This window comes from Gopherus evgoodei, chromosome 3, assembly GCF_007399415.2.
Source record: "Gopherus evgoodei ecotype Sinaloan lineage chromosome 3, rGopEvg1_v1.p, whole genome shotgun sequence".
NCBI lineage: Eukaryota > Metazoa > Chordata > Testudines > Testudinidae > Gopherus > Gopherus evgoodei.
The window spans coordinates 196,688,866-196,707,615 of NC_044324.1; the positions used below are offsets into that span (position 1 = coordinate 196,688,866).

The 18,750-nt window shown below is 48.5% G+C and overlaps 1 long non-coding RNA gene across 1 annotated transcript in view; it reads left to right on the forward strand.

Annotated features, from left to right (window-relative positions):
• LOC115649138 overlaps positions 1–18,750 on the forward strand; it is a 32,246-nt gene that overhangs the window by 11,194 nt on the left and 2,302 nt on the right. The window contains exon 2 of the long non-coding RNA XR_003999770.1: positions 15,091–15,279. This is a non-coding gene — a long non-coding RNA (uncharacterized LOC115649138). The remainder of the gene's footprint in view (positions 1–15,090; positions 15,280–18,750) is intronic.

Below are 18,750 nucleotides of genomic sequence, written 5' to 3' on the forward strand. Positions count from 1 at the left end.
AGGGCTTTGGGATGTACGGTCACTGGGAAGCGTTTACGGATAGACGACTGTTCGCTCAGGATGGACTTCATCTAAGCAAGGAGGGAAATAGAATTCTAGGATGGAGGCTAGCCGACCTCATCAAGAGAGCTTTAAACTAGGAAGTTGGGGGAGATGGTTGGGAGATGTTCGGGAGATCTCCACGCCGGAATATAACCTGGAGAGGGAAGTAAACAAAGTGAGAGGGGATACCCTTGCGGTCCCAAGAATTGATCCAAGGAGGAATAGTGGAGAAACCAGAGTAACGGGTGATGCTGGTGGTAAAAGGTCTCTGCACGATGGGGGAAAGAATGTCACTGACGCCAAACGCCGAAAATTAAAAGGTCTGTACACTAATGCGAGGAGTCTAGGTAACAAGATGGAGGAACTGGAGTTACTGGTGCAGGAAGTGAAACCGGATATTATAGGGATAACTGAAACCTGGTGGAATAGTACTCATGACTGGAGCACGGGTATTGAAGGCTATGTGCTGTTTAGAAAAGACAGGAAGAAAGGCAAAGGTGGTGGAGTAGCCTTGTACATCAATGATGAAATTAACTGTAGCGAAATAAGAAGCGATGGAATGGATAAGACAGTCTGTCTGGGCGAAAATCACACTGGGTAAAAAAGCAACTAGAGCTTCCCCTGAGATAGTGCTTGGCGTGTGCTACAGACCGCCGGGATCTGATTGGGATATGGATAGAGACCTCTTTAATATCTTTAATGAAGTAAACACAAAGGGGAAATGTGTGATTATGGGGGACTTCAACTTCCCGGATATAGACTGGAGAACGAGTACTTGCAAGAATAATAGGGGTCAGATTTTTCTGGATGTGATAGCAGATGGATTTCTTCATCAAGTAGTTGAAGTACCTACGAGAGGAGATGCCATTTTAGATTTGGTGTTGGTGAGCAGTGAGGACCTCGTAGAAGAAATGGTGGTAGGGGACAATCTTGGTTCAAGTGATCATGAGCTGATTCAGTTCAAACTAGACGGAAGGATAAACAAATGTAGATCTGGGATTAGGGTTTTTGACTTCTCGAGGGCTAATTTTAAAGAGTTAAGGAAATTAGTTAGGGAAGTGGATTGGACGGAGGAATTAGTGGATTTAAATGCGGAAGAGGCCTGGAATTACTTTAAGTCGCAGCTGCGGAGACTGTCGGAAGCCTGCATCCCAAGAAAGGGGAAAAAAACCATGGGCAGGAGTTGTAGGCCAAACTGGATGAGCAAGCAACTCAGAGAGGGGATTAGGCAAAAGCAGAAAGCTTACAGGGAGTGGAAGAAAGGCAGGATCAGTAAGGAAAGCTACCTTGGTGAGGTCAGAACGTGTAGGGATAAAGTGAGGAAGGCTAAAAGCCGCATTGAACTGGACCTTGCAAAGGGAATCAAAACCAATAGTAAAAGGTTCTACAGCCACATAAATAAGAAGAAAACAAAGAAAGAAGAAGTGGGGCCGCTATACACTGAGGATGGAATGGAGGTTAAGGATAACCTAGGCATGGCCCAACATCTAAACAAGTACTTTGCTTCAGTTTTTAATAAGACTAGTGAGGAACCTTGCGATGATGGAGGGATGATAAACGGGAATGTGGATATGGAAGTGGATATTACCGCAACTGAGGTAGAGGCCGTACTTGAACAGCTCGATGGGACGAAGTCGGAGGGCCCGGACAATCTCCATCCGAGGATATTAAAGGAACTGGCGCGTGAAATTGCGAGCCCGTTAGCGAGAATTTTTAAGCAATCGATAAACTCGGGAGTTGTGCCGTATGACTGGAGGATTGCTAATGTAGTTCCTATTTTTAAGAAAGGGAATAAAAGTGATCCGGGTAATTATAGGCCTGTTAGCTTGACGTCTGTAGTATGCAAGGTCTTGGAAAAAATTTTAAGGGAGAAAGTAGTTAAGGACATAGAGGTCAATGGTAATTGGGACGAATTGCAACACGGATTTAGTAAAGGTAGATCGTGTCAAACCAATCTGATCTCCTTCTTTGAGAAGGTGACGGATTACTTAGATAAAGGAAATGCGGTAGATATAATTTACCTAGATTTCAGTAAGGCGTTCGACACGGTTCCGCACGGGGAACTGTTAGTCAAATTGGAAAAGATGGGAATGAATATGAAAGTTGTAAGTTGGATAAGGAACTGGTTAAAGGGGAGACTCCAGAGGGTCGTATTGAAAGGTGAATTGTCAGGCTGGAAGGAGGTCACTAGTGGAGTCCCTCAAGGATCGGTTTTGGGACCGATCTTATTTAACCTTTTTATTACTGACCTTGGCACAAAGAGCGGGAATGTGCTAATAAAGTTTGCGGATGACACGAAGCTGGGGGGTATTGCTAACACGGAGAAGGACAGGGATACTATTCAGGAAGATCAGAACCACCTTGTAAACTGGAGTAATAGAAATAGGATGAAATACAATAGTGAAAAGTGCAAGGTTATGCATTTAGGAATTAATAATAAGAATTTTGGATATATGTTGGGGGCGCATCAGTTGGAAGCGACGGAGGAGGAGAAGGACCTTGGGGTACTGGTTGATAGCAGGATGACTATGAGTTGCCAATGTGATACGGCTGTTAAAAAAGCAAATGCGATTTTGGGATGCATCAGGCGGGGTATTTCCTGCAAGGATAAGGAAGTGTTAGTACCGTTATACAAGGCGTTGGTGAGACCCCATCTGGAATACTGTGTGCAGTTCTGGTGTCCCATGTTCAAGAAGGATGAATTCAAACTGGAACAGGTTCAGAGACGGGCTACAAGGATGATCCGAGGAATGGAAAAACTGCCTTATGAAAGGAGACTCAAAGAGCTTGGCTTGTTTAGCCTGGCCAAAAGAAGGCTGCGGGGGGATATGCTTGCTCTATATAAATATATCAGGGGGGTTAACGTTAGGGAGGGAGAGGAATTATTTAAGTTTAGTACTAATGTAGGCACGAGGACGAATGGGTATAAACTGGATATTAGGAAGTTTAGACTTGAAATTAGACGAAGGTTTCTAACCATTAGGGGAGTGAAGTTCTGGAACAGCCTTCCGAGGGAAGTAGTGGGGGCAAAAGACTTTCCTGGCTTTAAGACAAAGCTTGATAAGTATATGGAGGGGATGTTATGATAGGATTGTTAATTTGGGCAATTGATCTTGGATTACCACCAGATAGGTCTGCTCAATGGTCTGCGGGGAGATGTTGGATGGAATGGGAACTGAGTTACTGCAGAGAATTCCTTCTTGGGTGCTGGCTGGTGACTCTTGCCCACATGCTCAGGGTTTAGCTGATCGCCATATTTGGGGTCGGGAAGGAATTTTCCTCCAGGGCGGATTGGCAGGGGCCCTGGAGGTTTTTCGCCTTCCCCTGCAGCGTGGGGCACGGGTCGCTTGCTGGTGGTTTCTCTGCAGCTTGAGGTCTTCAAACCAATTTTGAGGATTTCAATAACTCTGTCCTGGGTTAGGGGTTGTTATAAAATTGGATGGGTGGGGTTCTGTGGCCTGCCTTGTGCAGGAAGTCAGACTAGATGATCAGATTGGTCCCTTCTGACCTATGAGTCTATGAGTCTATAAGAAAATGCTCAAGCCACATCCTCAGATGCAGCAAACACCCTAAACGTATGTTTTGTTTCTTTTATCTTAGCAACAGCAAGTTTGAACAGCAGGATATGTGCTCTCTCTCATGATGAATCTATAACAAATCTTTCATTGAGTAATGCCTTTTACGTCTTTCTCAGTCTGATCATTCTGTTTTTATAAAATCAAACCAAGTTCTTTTAAAAATATAAGCATGATGTACACATACATTCACACTTTATAAATACTTTGCTCCTTCCTTTCTTCCCAGCCTGTAGGAGAAATACCTTGATTCATTCATATAGTGTGTTGGTATGTATGTGACTGGGTGAGTTGTGTCTGTGTGTAAGAAATTACCAGGGAAAGACAAGATGAACAAATGACTTTTGCATTCAGTTCTGATCATGAAGCTGCCCATAGTGATTTGTATCTGATTTCACAGCTCATTTGAAGGTATTTTTTGTCCAGCACTTAGGATTCATCTCCATTGAACAGTTTCATTATTCCACTAGAATGCATGGGTTGTGGTGCAGAGGGGGCAATTGAGATCTTGATACACCAACAAAAATTGTAACAGTTGCAGAAGTCAGTGTTTCCCAAACTTGTGAAAGCTAAGCTGACTCCACTGCCCCTGACCTCCTTTCAGGAAATTGAAACCAATCATGTGCCTCTAGCCTCACCCTGCTTTGTAGCCCCACCATGTTCTGCTAAAGGTCTACCAATCTCTAATTTATACATATTCTGCACCCCCCCCGCTAGTCTCTCATGCCTTTCCCCTTGAAGGGTACATCCACACTTCGGGAAACACATACTAGTGATGCCAGTTGCACTCAAAGTCTCCAGCTCATTAGCTTTGTAGCCCATAGGAAAAAAGATACAACAATCCTACATGACTTCTATTATTTTCAGTGAGACAAGTCACCCAGTTTCATAGGGCGTGGTGAAAACAAAAAGGAGAAATGTTATAAAAATTGATGTCTCCAATTTTGAAATGTTCTCATTGAAAACCAGTATGGTTTTGTTAATAGAACATTGTTTTAACTGGCACCAGCTATGGACCCCATTCTGCAAACTCCTGTGTGAGTAATCTTTACTCACCTGGGTTATTTAGTTATGTCTTTTTGATAGCATTCACAACATGGTAGGGTTTTCTAAGCAGGAAAGTAGACATCTGTTCCAAGTTACTCACCATCCAAAGAGACAAATAAGCAAACACTGAGAGGGGAGGAGCAAAGGGTATAACAGATCTACAGTTGCATTAACAAAAAATATATATGTATTTTAAACAGCGCATGTAAACTGTTCCCAGATTACTCTAGTTTGTCATTGTTAGCAAGTTTTCCATTGACACTTCCATGGTTTTCAAGTAGGGACTTGAATATGGAAAGAGTTGGTGCCTTTTGGAGGAGCTCAAAGAGAGTGTTCCATAGAGCCTAGTGTGTAATAACAGAGAGGTGTTTGCATGAGAAGGATGAGGCTTGTTTCATTAAAGGAACATAGGACAGGAACAACATGGAATCAGAAAAGAGCAGATAAGTAAGGAGAGACAGAGTTATGTAGAACTTTGAAATCGGTAACAAGAAATATGAACTTGATGCAATAGAAGAGGGAAAGCCAGTGCGGAGATTGAAGGGGGCAAGGGTAGCATTGCAATCCAGGGGGTTAAATAGGTAAGTATGCTTTTGTGGCCACAGGCTCAGTATCATGGGAAACGTGGCATCAAAAGCAATGCAGTGTTGGGTTTGAGTCCTCACAATAGTAGTCTCAAAGCTGAGAAAATACTATTTTAAATACTTTTTAAGCAATCAGTTCAATCTCCATTAATTCCTTTGTGTATTTTTAAAGAAACAACCTCTATATTTTTTTAAGAGTCCACAGCAATATGTATCTGATATTAAAGCTCATGACCATAGTTTTGGCACTGAACTCCAAAAGCTACATTATTTGAGCTTATGAACCAAAAGAGTGCACCTGCATTTAGGTATGGAATAATTGGCCTAGAGAAAATAAGTTTAGTCATATTTGGGAGGTATTTTTCTCTGTTAAATGAAGGCCACCTCCAAGGGGCAGTTTTGTATTAATGTGAATAGGCCACCTCCAACAAGCAGCTTTGTATTAAGGCCACCTCCAAGGAGCAATTTTGTATTAATGTGAAAATACATTAAAGTTAACAAACTTGGGTGAAATAAAAGAATGCTTATTGGGAGTTAGTGGACAATTCCATATTTTTTTTTTTTTTTTTTTTTTGAGCAATTGAACAAATGCAGTGAGTATTAATTACAGCCTACTGATAATTACAATTACCCAGAATACAAAAGTACATTTAAAATTTTCACTGGAATGATTTTAGATAAGAAGAGACTATTTAATCTTTAGCTTATTTATACTAAAATTAATTTAGGATTGAGAAGACACAATAACAATACTTAGAAATAATTAAATATTAATTTTATTACCAACGACCATTATTCTTACCTAGTCATTGTTTTTAAAAATGTGATTCCTTAGAAATTGTGCTTCTGACCATTGGTGCAATGACAATAAAGAAGACAGGAAGTTTGCATAGTAAGATTTTGTCTTCTATTTGTATGTATAAATTTATTATTAAGGAAGTTGAAATTCCATACCAAAATCCATTTGGTAGTATTTTTTTAGAATACTTCCCAATGAGATGCTTAAAATTATTAATTGAAGAGCAATTCTACCAGAAATGGAGTTTGTTTCTACGGATGGAATTCTTAGGACAACCTCTAAAAGAACCAACCAGCAGAGATTAACAACCACATCAGAAATAATTTGCCCTGACACTTCTAGGGTTAAATGCTTTAGAATTAGATCTTGCTGAAAGCTGAATCTTGTTGCCCAACAACAGCTGCATGGGATGTTGTTGTCACTCACTGGATACTTCTCTGGGGAGTTAACATTATGTTCAGAGAAAACAGGTTATGATTGGGTTCAGGTGACGTCATGCTGCACAATGGAATCCTGATTTTTTTTAAGGCAGCACCTTATATAACAGAAATCAATGCCAAGATTGTGATATTTGTAGGTATAAGGAAATAATATTTTCTCTTCCTTTTTTTTATTTTATTTTATTTTTTTATTTAAAGCATCACTCAAGCATTGCCTGCCTTTGGAAAGGGCTAACACTAAGAGAGGAGGCTGGGGCAAAATATTTGAAAGAGTGGGTCATTTTGCAACTCTTCCACAGCCATCCTTAATAACTCAAGGTGTATTTTAAATCTTTTCAGTTTACCCATAACATAGCCAATGAAAGATGTAGTTCTTACTCTTCAAGGTGGATTTCCTTGAAGAGTAAGAGGTTTGGAGGCTGCAACTCTCTGACTAGCAGTCAGAAGATCCATAGATGGAGATACAGAATCCAGATAGTTGAAACCTATTGCTGTTGGAAATAACACTGTTGGTGCAGATTTGAAGATGTAAAGCTATTAGGAGCCCATTGACACCTTTTACTAATAAACACAAATTGAAGCTTTAATTTATTTTAATCCCTTTAAAAATTATGCTAAGCACTTAGGGTGAGATTTTAAAGGTATTTATACACCCAAAGGTACAGATAAGCATCTAGTTGGATTTTAAAAAGCAGCCATGTGCCTAAATACCTTTAAAACTCTGGCCCTTAGTGTTTTCCCAAAACATGTTTACTTGGTATCAGCTTTTTATGAATGGATACATTCATTTTATGTATGTGATTTAACCTAGCATGTTGCTTATTTGATCTTTTGTCACAGCACTAGAGTATAAGTGCCAGATCATGCAAATATTTATGCATATGTTTAACTCTAAACATGGAAGTAGTCCCATCGAATGAGTGAGTGAGCTCAGATTACTCATGTCCTTCAAATTAAGCACATTTGTAAGTGTTTGCAGGGTTGAGGTCTAAAACAGTATGAGGAAGTTACCTTGTGCAGTAAAATGGTTCTTTGAGATGTGTGTCCCTATGGGTGCTCCACTGTAGCTGTATCTGCGCCCCTATGCCTTTAATTGGAGATTTTATGTAGCAGGTTCCGTTCAGCCCACACATGTGCTCTTCTCCGCCCTCATGGTCTGCCTCAAGGCTATCTAGTGCTGTTTGAGCACACTGGTTTCAGTTCCTTCTTTACCGCAGAGTTCCATATTGAGAACTACGAAGCAGAGGGTAGAAGGGCAGGTCACAGAGCACCCATAGAGACACACATGTTGAAGAACCATTGTTACTGCACAAGGTGGGTAACATCCTCTTCTTCTTCGAATAGTGTCGCTATGGGTGCTTCACTGTAGGTGACTCCACAGCAGTATCTCCCATGGGGGCTGGAGCTTTGGAGTACAATCTGTTATTACAGAGAGTACTGTGGAGCCTAAGATGGCATCAGAGGCCAAGTCTCTGGTGATCACCTAGTGTTCTGCAAAAGTATGGGCAGAGGCCCTACTCGCTTTTCTGCAAATTTTGGAGAAAGGGACTTCTTTAAGGAATGTGATTGAGTTAAAGATTGAGTTTGTGGAGTGTGTACAGACTGCAGATGGAAGCAACAGGCTGCGCCCCTGGTAACAGTAATTAATGCAACCAGAGACCCATTTGGATAATCTTTGAGCTGATGTTGTGGAACATTTAGTTCTTCTTCGAGTGATTGCTCACATCCATTCCAGTTAGGTGTGCGCGCCGCGCGTGCACGTTCGTCGGAAACTTTTTTACCCTAGCAACTCCAGTGGGCCGGCAGGTCGCCCCCTAGAGTGGCGCCGCCATGGCGCTCTATATATACCCCTGCCGGCCCGCCCGCTCCTCAGTTCCTTCTTACCGCCGTGTCGGTCGTTGGAACTGTGGAGCGCGGCTTAGCTGTCCTCCACGTCCCTAGCTCTCCTAGTTCTCTATCGCTTGTCTATCGTTTATCTCTAGTTCCATATAGTTGTTAATTAGTTTGTTAAGTAGATAGTTTAGTTAAATAGTTGTTAAGTAGTTCTTTGCCGGGGGCTTAGCCTTTCCCGGCACCCGGCGCCAGGCTCATGCCTGTTTCGCCGGGCTTCAAGCAGTGTGCGGCCTGCAAGAAGCCCATGCCTACCAGCGATCCCCACGAAGCGTGCCTGAAGTGCCTCGGGGAATCGCACAGATCTGACAAGTGCCGCATCTGTAAGGCTTTTAAGCCGAGGACAAAAAAGGAGAGGGATCAGAGGCTCCGAACTCTCCTAATGGAGGCGGCACTTGACCCGTCGACTTCGCAGGCCGTGGTATCGGCACCGGCACCGGATCGCTCCGGCACCGAGAAGACTCCCCGGCACCGACCTTCTCCGGCACCGGAATCAGAGCCTAGGCCGTCGAAGTCTGATACTCCGGCCAGGCAGACCCGGCTTGAGCGCCCGGCCTCGACATCGGCCGCGGCGCCGCCGGCACCGTCAGCACCGTTGACTCCGGGCCCGGCGGGTCCGTTGAGTCCGGTGCCGCCGAGCTCCCCCATGAGATCTGGGGTTGAGATAGTGGTCCCATCCACACCGGAGACCTTCGCCTCGGCTCGGGACCTTATTGCCCTGGCTGAGCCCACTCGGCTGCCACCCCCGGTACCTCCGGTGCGGGTTGTGTCCAGAGGCAGGCCCATGCTGTCGGCGCCGCCCAGAGACAGTCGTTCGCCATCCAGGTCCCGACGTCTTGGGCGCTTCAGATCCCGACGCCGCTCGCAGTCCCGGCACCGCTCCCCTCAGCGGTACCGGTCGCACTCGCGGCAACGGTCGGCATCGAGACGGTCGCGGTCAGGCTCCAGTCGGCGACACCGGCACCGCGACTCCGGGAGCAGGTCCCGACGCTACTCGCCGCACCGGTCGACCTCCCGGCACCGAGCTGGTGGCAGGTCCCGGTCTCGGTCGACCTCCCGGCGCCGAGCTGGTGGTAGGTCCCGGTCGACCTCCCGGCACCGAGCTGGTGGCAGGTCCCGGTCGACCTCCCGGCACCGAGCTGGTGGCAGGTCCCGGTCGAACTCCCGGCACCGAGCTGGTGGCAGGTCCCGGTACCGAAGCGGCACCCGGTACCGATCAGGATCCCGGCACCGTGATAGATCCCGGTCCCGATCCCGGTCCCGGCACCGATATGACTCCCGGCACCGGTCCCCGGCACCGAGACGATCCTCCGTGCCGGCACGCGCAGACCCTTACCATCCGGGGTCGGCCCCGCCGTGGCCCTCGAGACAGCCGTCCGTATCTTCCCAGACGGACAGTGGGTATGCACTGGGCACCGACCGGCAGGCGGCGCTGTTCGGGGATCCGCCGCTGCAAGACCAAGGCCCACAACAGTGGGGATTCTGGACACCCTGGGCATACCATCAGGCCCAGGGCCCCCAGCAGCTCCCTGCTAGACCGGCGACTGCGGAGCGTAGGGCCCCTGAAGCCTCCTTGTCTCGCCCCCCTCCCTCCCCGGAAGGGGACGAAGGGTCCAAACAGCAGGACTCCGCTGTGGCTCCGGAGGCAGAGGCGAGGGCTGAGGAAGACCCTCAGTTGGACACTATCGTGCCTGGGGTCTCATCATCCTCCTCCCCGGATGAGGCGGTGGCGGGTACCTCCTCCAACAGTCCCCCCCCCGCTGGATCTCAGGGCGCACCAGGACCTCCTCAGGCGACTGGCTCAAAACCTGAGTCTGCAGGCAGAGGAGGTCTCGGAGATAGAGGACCCAATCGTCACCATCCTCTCTTCTGATGCTCCCACCAGGGTCGCCCTGCCCTTCATACGGACCATCCAGGCCAATGCCAATACTATCTGGCAGTCCCCGGCCTCCATCCCTCCGACAGCGAAAGGAGTCGAGAGAAAGTACATGGCCCCTTCTAGGGGCTATGAATATCTACATGTTCACCCGACTCCCGGTTCACTGGTAGTGCAATCGGTGAACGATAGGGAGCGTCACGGCCAGGAGGCTCCGGCCCCCAAGTCCAGAGAGGCCAGGCGGATGGACCTCCTTGGCCGTAAGGTGTATTCGGCTGGGGCGCTGCAGCTCAGGGTCTCTAACCAGCAGGCCCTGCTGAGCAGATACGCCTTTAACTCCTGGGTGGCAGTGGACAAATTTAAGGAGCTGCTGCCACAGGATGCTCGCCAAGAGTTTACGGCCATCTTGGACGAAGGCAAGAAGGTCGCACGCACGGCCTTACAAGCCTCCTTGGACGCTGCGGACTCGGCTGCCCGCACCCTCGCGTCAGGAGTTACGATGCGTCGCATCTCCTGGCTGCAGGTTTCCGGCCTTCCGCCGGAGCTCCAGCACACTATACAGGACCTTCCTTTCGAAGGCCAGGGCCTGTTTTCCGATAAGACAGACCCCAGACTCAAGAGTCTAAAAGACAACAGGGTCATCATGCGGTCCCTCGGGATGCACACCCCCGTGACGCAGCGTAGACCCTTTAGGTCGCAACAACAGCAACAACGTAGGCCGTTTTCCCAGTTCCGCCAGCGGCAGGACCTTTACAGGCGCCGCGGCAGGAACGGCAGGCGCAGGCAGTCTGGGAACCAAGGGGGGCAGAACCAAGGCTCCTCAAAACCCCCGCCTGGTCCTAAGCCTTCATTTTGAAGGTGCGCCCGAGGGCGCGGTAACAGTTTCCCCTATGGATCCTTTCCCCCCGTTTTCAAACCGCCTTTCGTTTTTCCTCCCGGCGTGGTCCCAAATAACATCGGACCGCTGGGTCTTAAGCCTGGTGCAGACGGGATACCGCCTGCAGTTTGTTTCGTTTCCTCCTTCCCGCCCTCCTTCCTCGTCCCTCTTCAGGGACCCCTCTCACGAGCAATTCCTTCGACAGGAGGTGCAGACGCTCCTCAGCAAAGGAGCTATAGAGGCGGTTCCGGAAAACGAGAAAGGCAAGGGGTTTTATTCCCGCTACTTTCTGATCCCCAAGGCCAAGGGGGGCCTCAGGCCTATCCTCGACCTGCGAGAACTCAACAAATACCTCGTGAAGTTGAAGTTCCGCATGGTATCCCTGGGGACCATTATTCCATCCCTGGATCCGGGAGACTGGTACGCCGCCCTCGACATGCAGGACGCGTATTTCCACATTGCCATTTGGCCGCGCCACAGACGCTTTCTCCGCTTCGTTGTGGGGGCTCTTCATTATCAGTTTGCAGTCCTCCCATTCGGCCTGTCCACGGCCCCGAGGGTGTTTACAAAATGCATGGCAGTTGTCGTGGCGCATCTTCGGCGCAACCGTGTCCACGTGTTCCCTTATCTGGACGACTGGTTGATTCGGGGCACGTCGGAACAGCAGGTCAACAGCCATGTCCGCATGATCACCGCCATATTTGCAAGTCTGGGCCTCTTGATAAACACAGACAAGTCCACTCTGAGGCCCACGCAGAAGGTGGAATTTATCGGGGCCGTCTTGGATGCCACTGTGGGCAGGGCCTCGCTGCCTCTGCAACGGTTCCAGACCATGGCGGCGATCGTTCAACGTTTGCGGTCAGCCCCATTGACGTCAGTGAGGACATGTCTAACCCTGTTAGGCCACATGGCGGCGTGCACTTTTGTGACCGGCTACGCTCGGCTCCACATGAGGCCTCTCCAGCTGTGGCTTATCAGTCGTTACAGGCCGCAAAGGCAACCTTTAGACATGTTAGTCACAATCCCCCAGAAGGTCTTAGATTCTCTCGGCTGGTGGTTGGACCAGTCCGTATTATGTGCGGGTCTTCCCTTTCACCCCTCTCAGCCATCGGTATCCCTGACAACGGATGCCTCAGATCTAGGCTGGGGGGCCCACCTAGGGACCCTGCGGACACAGGGCCTGTGGTCCCAGGAGGAGGTGGGGCTCCACATCAACATACGGGAGTTGAGAGCGGTCCGCCTTGCTTGTCAAGCGTTTTGTCATCAGCTTCAAGGTCGTTGTGTCGCCGTGTTCACGGACAACACGACGACCATGTACTATATCAACAAGCAGGGCGGCACCAGGTCCTCCTCCCTGTGCCACGAGGCGATACGTCTCTGGGACTTTTGCGTAGCCCACTCCATTCACCTCAGGGCTTCCTTCCTCCCTGGAGTACGGAACACTCTGGCAGATCGATTGAGCAGATCCTTCCTGTCACACGAGTGGTCCCTTCGCCCGGACGTCGCTCTCTCCATTTTCCGGAGGTGGGGTTATCCCCGGGTGGACCTCTTCGCGTCCAAGGGGAACAGGAAGTGCCAAGCGTTCTGCTCCTTTCAGGGCAGGGAGCCGGGGTCGATAGCGGATGCCTTCCTCATCCAGTGGTCGACCCACCTGTACTATGCATTTCCCCCGTTCCCTCTGGTCCACAAGGTCCTCCTGAAGGTGCGCAGGGACAGGGCTCTCGTGATCATGGTGGCCCCGGCGTGGCCCAGGCAGCACTGGTACACCATGCTGCTGGACTTGGCCATAGCCGACCCAGTTCCCCTGCCCCTTCATCCGGACCTGATTACCCAGGACCACGGGACCCTCTGTCACCCAGACCTGCAGTCGCTGCACCTAGCGGCGTGGCTCCTGCGTGGCTAACTGGTTCAGAGCTGCGCTGCTCTACGCCTGTGAGAGAGGTGCTCTTGAGCAGCAGGAAACCGTCCACAAGAGCCACATATTCAGCGAAATGGAAGCGCTTCTCCTGTTGGTGCGTAGAGAGAAATCTCCGCCCTATGGAGGTTTCGGTTTCCGAAATCTTAGACTACGTTTTGTCCCTCAAAGGGCAAGGTCTGGCCTTATCGTCGTTGCGAGTCCACCTAGCAGCTATCTCCACCTTTCACCCGGGTGCGGACGGTCGCTCCGTTTTTTCTCACCCGACGGTGTCGAGATTCCTTAAAGGGCTGGAACGTTTATTCCCTAACGTCCGTCCCCCTGCTCCAACCTGGGATCTTAACCTGGTGTTGTCCCGGCTCATGGGACCCCCCTTTGAGCCGTTAGCTACTTGCTCCCTGCTCTACCTCTCTTGGAAAACTGCCTTTCTAGTGGCTATCACCTCAGCTAGACGGGTGTCGGAGCTCCGAGCTCTGGTGGTAGACCCCCCATATACGGTCTTCCACAAGGATAAGGTGCAGCTGAGGCCACACCCTGCTTTTCTGCCCAAGGTGGTCTCAGCCTTTCATATCAACCAAGAGATTTTCCTTCCGGTTTTTTTTCCCAAAACCTCACTCCTCAGGCAGGGAGCAGCAGCTCCACTTGCTGGATGTCCGTAGGGCTCTCGCGTTCTACATAGAGAGGACTAAGCCCTTCCGAAAATCCCCCCAACTTTTCGTGGCGGTAGCAGATCGTATGAAAGGTCTTCCTATCTCCTCCCAGAGGATATCCTCTTGGGTTACGTCCTGTATCAGGACTTGTTATGACTTGGCCCATGTCCCTACGGGCCGTGTGACTGCGCATTCTACCAGGGCGCAGGCGTCGTCGCTGGCTTTCCTAGCCCGTGTGCCCATCCAGGAAATCTGTCGGGCAGCGACCTGGTCATCGGTCCACACCTTTGCTTCCCACTACGCCCTGGTCCAGCAGTCGAGGGAGGATGCGGCCTTCGGAACTGCAGTGCTCCGGGCCGCGACTTCTCACTCCGACCCCACCGCCTAGGTATGGCTTGGGAGTCACCTAACTGGAATGGATGTGAGCAATCACTCGAAGAAGAAAAGACGGTTACTCACCTTTGTAACTGTTGTTCTTCGAGATGTGTTGCTCACATCCATTCCACACCCGCCCTCCTTCCCCACTGTCGGAGTAGCCGGCAAGAAGGAACTGAGGAGCGGGCGGGCCGGCAGGGGTATATATAGAGCGCCATGGCGGCGCCACTCTAGGGGGCGACCTGCCGGCCCACTGGAGTTGCTAGGGTAAAAAAGTTTCCGACGAACGTGCACGCGCGGCGCGCACACCTAACTGGAATGGATGTGAGCAACACATCTCGAAGAACAACAGTTACAAAGGTGAGTAACCGTCTTATCTTTCCTCAAATGAAAGAAAGAGTTTTGAAGACTTCCTAAAGTTTACTTGGACAGGACTTGCAAGCGCTCTTCTAATGTCTAGCATATACAGAATTGCTTCCCTGTTGTCATGATGTGGTTTTGGGGAAAAAACAGGAACGTGATTTGTTGATTCATATAAAAGATGGAGACTACATTAGGGAGAAACTTGCGATATGGCCACAGTGTTACTTTGTCTTTTTAAAAGACCATGAATGGCAGGTGTGCCATCAAGGCTGCTATTTCTCCTACACATCTAGCTGAAGTGATGGCAATTGAAAATGCTGTCTTCGTGGACAGGTGAAAGAGAGGAAGTCACCCTGGGCTCTAAGGGCAGTCTAGTCAAGGCTCTGAGAACTAGATTAACATCTCATGTTAGAGTGAGTCTTCTCACATGCAGGAAGAGATTTTCAATGCCCTTAAGGTATCCATGCGTCAGTAGTTGAGCAAACACCAAGTAGTCATCTACAGGACAATGAAAGGCCATTTTAGTCGCAAGATGTACCTTAAGGGAGCTCAGAGAGAGTTTTGACTTTTTAAGGCTAAAATGAGAGGGAGAGAGGACAATGTTGGGTTTATGTGGTTAGAATGACACCAAATTTGGAATTGCTTCCATTTCTGCAGGTAAATATGCTGAATAGTCAATTTTCAGCTGTGTAGCAACACATCTTTCATCTTGTCAAAGCATTCTTCCTCTAAATCTTGGAACCAAGAAGGAGCCAAGCCTGAAGGTGGAGGACCTGCATAGAAGGGTGAAGAGAGGTGAGGAATGAGGCTGAAGAGGAACCATAGACTTATTGCCATCTGTGCCAGGTAAGGAAACTAAACTTGCCTTGGCCGGGGGGGGGGGAGGGGCTATCAGAATAACTCACTTTGTCTCCTATTTTTGACATGACTTTGGATAGTGGAGGAACGAGGTGAAAGGTGTATTAAAGGTCCCTTCCCATGGGAGGTAAGTGCATTCCCCAGGGACTGTTTCCCCAGGCCTGCTCTGGAGCAACAGCAAGAACATTTCTTTTTCTGGTACGTAGCAAAGAGATCTATAGTCAGGGTTCCCCAAAGGTTGCAAAGCACCTCTGAGTTCAGTTCCCATTTGTGGTCATGAGAAGTTCTGACAGACTGTCACATTCTGTATCCCAGGTAGGTAGACAGCTGAGATGAGCATGTTTGTTGGATGCAGTAATTCCAAAGTTTTAGTGCTTCTGTGCAGAGGGAGGCAGATCTGGTGCCCCCCGATGATTGATGTAAAACATAAAAGTTATTTTGTCCATCATGACCTTTGTGTTCTTGATGACTAGGAGAAAGTATGCACAGGCGTTCCTGACAGCTCCTAACTCCAACAGATTGATATGGAGGTCTGCTTCTGGGGGGACAGCTTGCCCTGAACCTTGACATCTTGTAGATGAGCTACCCAGCCTATTAGGGAGGCATCTATCAGCATGAATGGAACACACGCTCAGACATTGGGTGGGTCTTTCCATCAGATCAGAGAGTTCTTTACAGTGGAAGGTATTGATAGTGGTTTGCTTAGCCTGTCCTTGTTCAGGGAATAGACAGATCTGAGCTACATCTGTAGACACCTAATGAACAACTGGGTGTGTGGGGTGACGGAGGTGGATGCTGCCATATGCTGAGCAGCTGTAGGCAGGCCCTGGCCAATGTTTGTGGGCTGTCCTGGACTGTCTCTAGACTCATGAGGGTGATAAATCTGTGCAGCGAGAGGAATGGTCTTCCTCGCTTTGAGTCAAGTTCGGCTCCAGTGAACTCCAGTCTCTGTACCATAGTGAGTGTTGACTTCTGGGTACCGAGCTGTAGACCCAGTTGCGTAAATGTATGCCTGGTCATAGGGTGGTCACTGTGGTGTCCTGGAATGTGAGCGCCTTGTGGAGGCAGTCATCTAGGTAGACAATGCCCAATGTTTTCATGTGTGCTGCTATGCTGGAGAGAACCTTGGAGGATACCTTGGGTGTGGAGGAGAGTCCAAATATGAGCATCTTGTACTGATAGTGGTCCTGCCCAAAGGTAAATCCTAGGAATCTCCTGTGTGACAGTCACATCGAGATGTGGAAGTAGGCATCTTGTAGGTTTAGGTGCGAAAACCAATCTCATAGAATCATAGAATATCAGGGTTGGAAGGGACCTCAGGAGGTCATCTAGTCCAACCCCCTGCTCAAAGCAGGACCAATCCCCATCTAAATCACCCCAGCCAGGGCTATGTCAAGCCTGACCTTAAAAACCTCTAAGGAAGGAGATTCCACCACCTCCCTAGGTAACGCATTCCAGTGCTTCACTACCCTCCTAGTGAAAAAGTTTTTCCTAATATCCAACCTAAACCTCCCCCACTGCAACTTCAGACCATTACTCCTTGTTCTGTCATCTGCCACCACTGAGAACAGTCTAGATCCATCCTCTTTGGAACCCCTTCTCAGGTAATTGAAAGCAGCTATCAAATCCCCCCTCATTCTTCTCTTCTGCAGACTAAACAATCCCAGTTCCTTCAGCCTCTCCTCATAAGTCATGTGTTCCAGCCTCCTAATCATTTTTGTTGCCCTCCACTGGACTCTTTCCAATTTTTCCACATCTTTCTTGTAGTATGGGGCCCAAAACTGGACACAGTACTCCAGATGAGGCCTCACCAATGTCAAATAGAGGGGAATGATCATGTCCCTCGACCTGTTGGCAATGCCCCTACTTATACAGCCCAAAATGCTGTTAGCTTTCTTGGCAACAAAGGCACACTGTTGACTCATATCCAGCGTCTCGTCCACTGTAACCCCTAGGTTCTTTTCTGCAGAACTGCTGCCTAGCCATTCGGTCCCTAGTCTGTAGCAGTGCATGGGATTCTTCCGTCCTAATTGCAGGACTCTGCACTTGTCCTTGTTGAACCACATCAGGTTTCTTTGGGCCCAATCCTCTACTTTGTCTAGGTCCCTCTGTATCCTATCCCTTCAGCGTATCTACCACTCCTCCAAGTTTAGTGTCATCTGCAAACTTGCTGAGAGTGCAGTCCACGCCATCCTCCAGATCATTAATGAAGATATTAAACAAAACTGGCCCCAGGACCAACCCTTGGGGCACTCCACTTGATACCATCTGCCAGCTAGACATGGAGCCATTGATCACTACCCATTGAGCCTGACAATCTAGCCAGCTTTCTATCCACCTTATAATCCATTCATCCAGCCCATACGTCTTTAATTTGCTGGCAAGAATACTGTCGGAGACCATATCAAAAGCTTTGCTAAAGTCAAAGAATAAAACATCCACTGCTTTCCCTTCATCCACAGACCCAGTTATCTCCTTATAGAAGAAAATTAGGTTAGTCAGGCATGACTTGCCCTTGGTGACTCCATGCTGACTGTTCCTGATCACTTTCCTCTCCTCTAAGTGCTTCAGAATTGATTCCTTGAGGACCTGCTCCATGATTTTTCCAGGGACTGAGATGAGGCTGACTGGCCTGTAGTTGCCTGGATCCTCCTTCTTCCCTTTTTTAAAGATGGGCACTACATTAGCCCTTTTCCAGTCATCTAGGACCTCCCCCGATCATCATGAGTTTTCAAAGATACTGGCCAATGGCTCTGCAATCACATCTGCCAACTCTTTTAGCAGCCTTGGATGCATCGCATCCAGCCCCATGGATTTGTGCTCATCCAGCTTTTCTAAATAGTCCTGAACCACTTCTTTCTCCACAGAGGACTGGTCACCTCCTCCCCGTACTGTGCTGCCCAGTGCAACAGTCTGGGAGCTGACCTTGTTCATGAAGATAGAGGCCAAAAAAGCACTGTAAAAGCAACAAAGAGTCCTGTGGCACCTTACAGACTAACAGAAGTTTTGGAGAATGAGATTTTGTGGGTGAATACCCAATTCATTGGATGCACTGAGTACATGAGCTTTTTGCACATCCTCGATCATTAGGTTGCCTCCCTCATTCATAAGGGGCCCACACTTTCCTTGACTTTCTTCTCATTGCTAACATACCTGAAGAAACCCTTCTTGTTACTCTTAACATCTCTTGCTAGCTGCAACTCCAAGTGTGATTTGGCCTTCCTGATTTCACTCCTGCATGCCTGAGCAATATTTTTATACTCCTCCATGGTCATTTGTCCAATCTTCCACTTCTTGTAAGCTTCTTTTTTGTGTTTAAGATCAGCAAGGATTTCACTGTTAAGCCAAGCTGGTCGCCTGCCATATTTACTATTCTTTCTACACATTGGGATGGTTTGTTCCTGCAACCTCAATAAGGATTCTTTAAAATACAGCCAGCTTTCCTGGATTCCTTTCCCC